This window comes from Mirounga leonina, unplaced genomic scaffold (assembly GCF_011800145.1).
Source record: "Mirounga leonina isolate KUSES-001 unplaced genomic scaffold, KU_Mleo_1.0 Mir_376, whole genome shotgun sequence".
Taxonomy (NCBI): Eukaryota; Metazoa; Chordata; class Mammalia; order Carnivora; family Phocidae; genus Mirounga; species Mirounga leonina.
The window spans coordinates 6,919,167-6,925,990 of NW_023270718.1; the positions used below are offsets into that span (position 1 = coordinate 6,919,167).

General features: G+C 38.8%; 1 pseudogene across 1 annotated transcript; it reads right to left on the bottom strand.

The window, feature by feature from the left end:
- Nucleotides 1-3,274: 3,274 nt before the first annotated feature.
- On the bottom strand, nucleotides 3,275-4,377 carry LOC117997980 (annotated as a pseudogene). The gene has a single exon (XR_004675936.1). The product of XR_004675936.1 is annotated as a vomeronasal type-1 receptor 4-like (transcript).
- Nucleotides 4,378-6,824: the final 2,447 nt, after the last annotated feature.

Genomic DNA, 6,824 nt, shown 5'->3' on the forward strand with positions numbered 1-6,824 from the left:
GTTAAGATGTGCTTTATAGCCCAACATATGATATGCCTTATAAAATGCTCCATGTACGCTTGAAAAGATTTTATTCTAGGGCTGTTGGATGGAATGTTCTATATATGTCTGTTAGGTCCATTTGGTCTATAGTGTTCTTCATGTCTGCTCTTTCCTTGCTGATTTTCTGCTGGATGATGCATTAGTGTTGAAAATGGGGTATTGAAGTTCCTTACTGTCATTGTATTATTGTCCATTTTTCCCTTCAGGTCTGTCAGTATTTGCTTTAAATACTGGGGTACTCTAATACTGGGTTATATGTATGTATATTTGTTGTAGCCTCTTGATGAATTGACCCCTTTATCACTATATGTTGACGTTTTTTGTCTCTTATGACTGATAATGACTGAAAATCTGTCTTATCTGATGTAAGTATAGCTGCTCTTACTCTCTTTGGTTTCCATTTGTATGGAATATCTTTTTCCATTCCTTCACTTTCAGCCTATGTGCATCCTTTCTTCTGCTCTAGACTGTTGTTCAATATCTGTAGTAAATTTTTCAGTTCCTTTGTTCTGATTCTTCAGCTCCAAGATTTCTGTTTGATACTTGTATTTTCTCTTTGTTGAAATTCTCTTTGTTCATGCACTGTTCTCCTGACTTGATTGAGTAACCTGTGATGGTTATTTTGAACTCTTTGTCAGGTAAATCATATATTTACATTTTATTAGGGTTGGTTTCTGGAGATTTATCTCCTTCCTTTGTTTGAGATATGTTTCCCTGTTTCATCATTTTCCTTGACTCTGTGTTGGTATCTGTGCATTAGGGAAAAAACAGCCACCTGTACCAGTCTTCATGGACTGGGCTTGTAGATTTTGGGAGCCTCTCAAATCTTCACACAGTAGTCCGAACTACTATCTTTGTTGTAGTGGCCCCAGACATCTAAAATATGCTGAGTCCTGTCAGTCTGAGAGAGGTGAGACAGAAGCCAGTCTTTCAGGCATCCCCCAGAGAAGTTGGGACTTTGGACATACAGTCCACTCTTCTCTGCCCAGGGAGAATGTGGAATCTAAACTTTTTCTTCTGTTCACACTGCGTTGAGCTGGAAGAGGAGTTACGTTGCCTGCTTATATGCTTGTTTAAACCTCTCTTTATTCCCTTGGCCTCCAGGCATCTAGAGTATACCAGGTTCCATCAGCCCTCTGAGACAGAAGACAAACCAATCCCTTGGGCAGCCCTTGGAAAAGTTGGAACTTTGGTTGTGTGATACAGCTCTTTCTTCCCTCAGGGACGCTGGGAGCTGTGCCAGGGGTAGGGATTATGGCAAGAGTGTCTCAGATTTTCCTACCAGCCTCAGTGTGACTGGTTTGACGCTCACCCAGGATGCAGGAACCTCTCAACTAGTTTATGGCTTTCAAACAAAAGGAATGCATCTGTTTTTTGTTGTTGAATCACTGTGTCTGTTGGGGAAAGGAGGGTTCTGGGCATTCTGACACCACCCTCACAGGCACATTTCCTTGTTTCCAACAGCCTTTGGCTGTTCACTGGTAAGAGAAATGTAGGTATAATGCTTTTCATTCACCCAGTTTCTGTCAGCCTTGATAACTCCTCAGTTATCCTGCCGGAAGGAGAATAAAAACAAACTAGTCAAGCTGTTTGTTTCAGGCCTGCCTCTCACTGCCTGGGTTAACATCACACACCAACCACAAGACTAAAATGAAAATGACAGAAAATACTAGGCATGGATAAAGTTGTGTATAAACCAGGCGTGTCATACACTTTTGGTGGGTATGAAATTTGTACAAACTTCTTGAAAACTGGCTGTTATCTCCAAAAGCTGAGTAGATGTAAACCTGTGACCCAAAAGTTCCTCTATCAAATATGTACCCAAAAGAAATTTATACATGTATCACCAAGCCACATTGTAGAATTTACATACCAGTGCTATCTATTCATGATAGCCCCAAAATGAAACCCACTCACATGCATGGACAGAAGAATGATTAAATTGGTTGATTGATTAAAAAAAAATTGATGTTCACACAATGGAATTCTGTCACCAATAGCATGAAAAAAACCCAAACAGATAAATTAACAAACATGGAATTTTATTTTTTTAAAAAGATTTATTTACTTGAGAGAGCGGTCACTCATGCGAGTGGGGAGAGGGACAGAGAGAGAGGGAGGGAGACTCCTAAGCATACTCCCCACTGAGCATGGAGCCTGACATGGGGCTCAATTCCACAACCCATGAGATCATGACCTAAGCTGAAATCATGAGTTGGACACAACCAACTGAGCCACTCAGGTGCCCCCAAACAAGGAATTTTAAAAGCCAAATACAAAAGAGTTCATGCTGTAGGATTCTGTTCATTTGAATTACAAAGAGGTGAAATTGATGTATGCAGTTAGATGTCACAATAGTGGTTACTCTTGGGGATAGTAACTGGGAGGGCATGAGGAAACATCCATAAGGTTATCAGTGTTTTCTTTTTTAATCTAGGATCTATACACAAGTGTGTTCAGTTTGTGAAATTTGAGTGAGCGGTGCACTCATGAGCTATGCATAAAAAATACTTTTTAATACATATCAGCAACTAAAAGAAATTAGTTGTAAGAAGGTAAATAGGTTAGTATTCAGTGACCTTATATTGTCAAGGTGGAGGTTGTTTTTACAAGTATTGTGCAAATTCTGGGTTGAAATCTAAGATACTAAATCTACAGCACCTCAAAAAAGGTAAAATGTGGAATTATTAACACAGAAGTCAACCTAGAATAAACTAGAACAGGTACCATGAAGCACACATAATAAGTTGGTAAATGTTTTCCAAATTTGCCCATTGTTAAACATGAAAGACTAATCCTGTTAAAGTCAAATGTTTGACTACATTCATTTAGATATTTTTATCAAGAGATAGAACTAGGACATAAGAACTAAAGTACATAAATGAAAAATACATTTTATATATGTTAAGGTAATCAACTAGAAGGGCAAGATAAGTATTTTGAATTTTACATTCTTATATACAATTTTCCAATATTATTGTGGGTGGGTGATCATAATCAGATTGATATGAACACACATGAATGTGTAAACACACGCACACATTTTATAATATACAAATATGTGCACGTGTGTGTGTTTACCACCACTCTTGTAATGTCACTGTTTCCTACGATTTTGAGGGGGATGAGTGAATGAATGACTGAATATTGGGTGAAACCCTCAGTTTACATTTTCCTCCTAGACGAGGGACTTTGTATTATGTAGGCAAGGCAGAGCATGGATACACTGTGCTCATGGCTTATGAACAGACAGTTGGGAAACTGTGATTACTGAAGTGGTGCTCCAGAAGATCCAGTTGGGATTATCAAAAACAGACATAATGACTTGAAAGATGGAGGAGAGGATGTTAAAGTAGACAAAGGTGCTCACCAGGAGAAAGATGGTTTTGGTGGCTGTGGACTCAGATGATGTGGAGGAGACGCTGGTCCTGTGAATGTGTTGGACCTTCTGTTTGTGCCTGTCCAGGATAAAAACCATGCGGCTGCTGGCCCAGAGCCTGAGCCCCAAACACAGCACATCAGGGGATGATAACAATGCTGCATACAATGAGTCTCTGGCTTTGTCATGACGAACCGAAGAACAGTATTCAAAATCTGTTTGCGATGTTTTTGTTGCTCCATTTACCGGTGATACACATAAGAAAAATTGTGTTTACCAGCCTGTGCAGGATCCAGCACAGGGCTGTGGAGGTGCTTATGTACTTGGGAGCTTTCGCTTTAAGCCCTCTCCACCTGGAGTTCCTGGGACTGAGCATGATGGCCTGGAAGACACTCCAGAAGCAGGTGCTACCCTTGGACACAACCCTGCCCACTCTGTGAACATACAAAAAAAGTTTGCATCCAAAATCATTGAGGAAATGTCTCAACCCAAAAGGTATCGTTATGTGGGGACTCCTTTAGGCAGAAAGCCCAAGGAGTTGGCTATAATCAGGGGCTTGAGAATCAAATCTATGGACCTTGGCCTGCACCCAGTAAAATAAAGGATGATATAATGGTAAAGAAGAGAGAAATTGCCCTGGATTCCAGCCATAGTCTATGATGAAATCATCCCCACTGCCAAATCCCCAACAGTCATCTTGTCAGTTCCCAGTGACTAAGTTTATCTTCTGAGCTAAAGGATCTTGAATGGGCGCAGGTTAGGTGTATCATGTCAACTGAAATCCATTATTCTCCACTTACTATTAGTTCCACTAAGAAATGTTGACTTAATGTTTTTCTTTTACTAAGAGTTTTCCGCAGGTTGAATGTGTAACTTTTAAAGAGCCCTTATAAGGTAAAATCACTTCTGTGAAGGCACCCATGTGAGAACTTCTTCATGCTTCACGAATCTATGAGGCTGGCACCACTGTGGCTGTAACTAAAAGATGAAGAGAACAGATACACAGAGAGGTTAAGTATTTGTCAAAATCTGCTTAGGGCAGAGCAGAGACTTGAAATGGGTTGTGCTGTGTCAAAATTCCAGAAATCGTGGAATTAAAACACCCTAATCAACAAATAGTATTCAGTAAGACTTCATTGTGTATATGAGAACTGTTGATGAACAGGGAGCTTTCAAACTTAAAACCTATGAAGGTTGGGGGCATAATGTGCCAGGATGGCTTATAAAGTGATTACAATGATTGGTTATTACAGGGGGCTTTCCAGATGACAAGGGATTGCTTAAAAGTGATTTTCTTACTCCTTTTTTTAGGAAGATAAATTTTTAATGATTATCAGAGGCATTCACAAGGAATAACCTATGTTTTGCTTATTATGTTCATGAAATAAGCTAGATTTTAGTTTTTCTTATGTGGCTTAAAGGGTTTTGTCTGCTCAGGGAATTTTTAAGTCCGGTATCCATTTTATAGTTAATTTCATAGCTGGTAACAAAGATATTGCATTAAACTGCCATCCTCTATTAAAAGCTAGTTTGTACTACTAGGTATTTACCCCAAAGATACAGAGGTAGTGAAAAGAAGGGCCATATGCACCCCAGTGTTCACAGCAGCAATATCCGCAATAGCCAAACTGTGGAAGGAGCCGAGATACCCTTCAGCAGACAAATGGATAAAGAAGATGTGGTCCATAGATACAATGGAATATTACTCAGCCATCAGAAAGGATGAATACCACCATTTGCATCGACACGGGTGGAACTGGAGAAATAAGTCAAGCAGAGAAAGACAATTACCATATGGTTTCACTCATGTGGAACATAAGAAATAGTGCGGAGGACCGCAAGGGAAGGGAGGGAAAACTGAATGGGAAGAAATCAGAGAGGGAGACAAACCATGAGAGACTCAGGAGTCCAGGAAACAAACTGAGGGTTTCAGAAGGGAAGGAGTGGAAGAAGCTGGGTGATGGGTATTAAGGAGGGCCCGTGTGGTGATGAGCACTGGGTGTTATACGCAATTAATGAATTTTTAAACACTACATCAAAAACTGATGTATTATGTGTTGGCTAATTGATCATAATTAAAAAAAGGAAAAAAACCATCTTCCAACCTTGTGTTTAAAAAAAAAAATAGTTAGCTTTGTTCATCAAATAATCCAGATCTATATTTAGTTTTGATTTTACACCTTGTCATTTGACTTTAGATTTTTGTTATTGTAGCGTTGGATGTAACAAGTTTCCATTTTGTAAAGATTTATAGGCCAGTATCAGTAATGAATAAAGCTTTAGATATTTTAATAAATGTAGATGAACTGTTGGCAGAGTACTGCAGGAACCTGCTCCATCACAAGGTATGTGTAATGGATGTAAGACTGGCTTGATACTAGGATGACAACAAAAAGATTCATTCTTATATCAAGAATGCAGGTATAATGGTACCTATCATAGGACGTGTTGAATAATCACATTATTCCTTACGTTTGGGGACATAAAACACTAATACACGATAAAATACTGTAGGCTAGAAACGAAATTATTAATTTTAGATCACATATTTACCTATGAATACCTGAATTATGTAAAATTACTTGCAACAATGCAATATTCATAAATGATATGACACGCAAAATGGCATGTGCAAGGCACGAAATTTTGTGCATTTTGTAAGTTGATACAGATTTTTGGACTGTTATGAGAATATAAATAGTAGACTTTATTTTTTCCATCAGTTTTAAGCTCACAGCAAAATTGAGTGGAAGGTACAGGGATTTCCCATATACTCCCTGTCAGTCCCGCACTAGAGTGGTACCTTTGTTACGATCTATGAAAATATTTTCAAACAGGTGAAAACAAGATGATATGAGCCAGACAGTTGTGTGAAACACGTAATTATTATATTAACCCTTCCTTTGGTGTTCCTCCCTAAATTTAAGAAGGAAAATAGCCTTACCATAATCAGTAGACTGCAGGGTTTTCAAGAGACAATTACGGTCTCCGTTAATTGTCGCCAGAGTGAGAGAAAACTTTTCCATTCAAGCCATTACCATTTGGATACACTTTCTGCACAGGATCAGATGATTCCTATAAATTCTATCATAAGCATGGAGGTGTTATAGATGTACCTCTAGTAATCCTGAAGTTTTGGTCTATGATTCCTGTAAAGTAGGCTGAGTAGCAGATTGATTTTACCACTACATCCTTAAGCATCTTAAAAATCAGGCTTTATTATTCCTTGCATTAAACATCAACAATCACTGTCACCGGTTGATGGATATTAAGGAGGGCACGTGTTGTGATGCGCACTGGGTGTTATACGCAACTAATGAATTGCTGAACACTACATCAAAAACTAACAATGTACTGTATGGCTAACTGAACATAAAAAAAAAACAGTCACTGTCAGGATTAT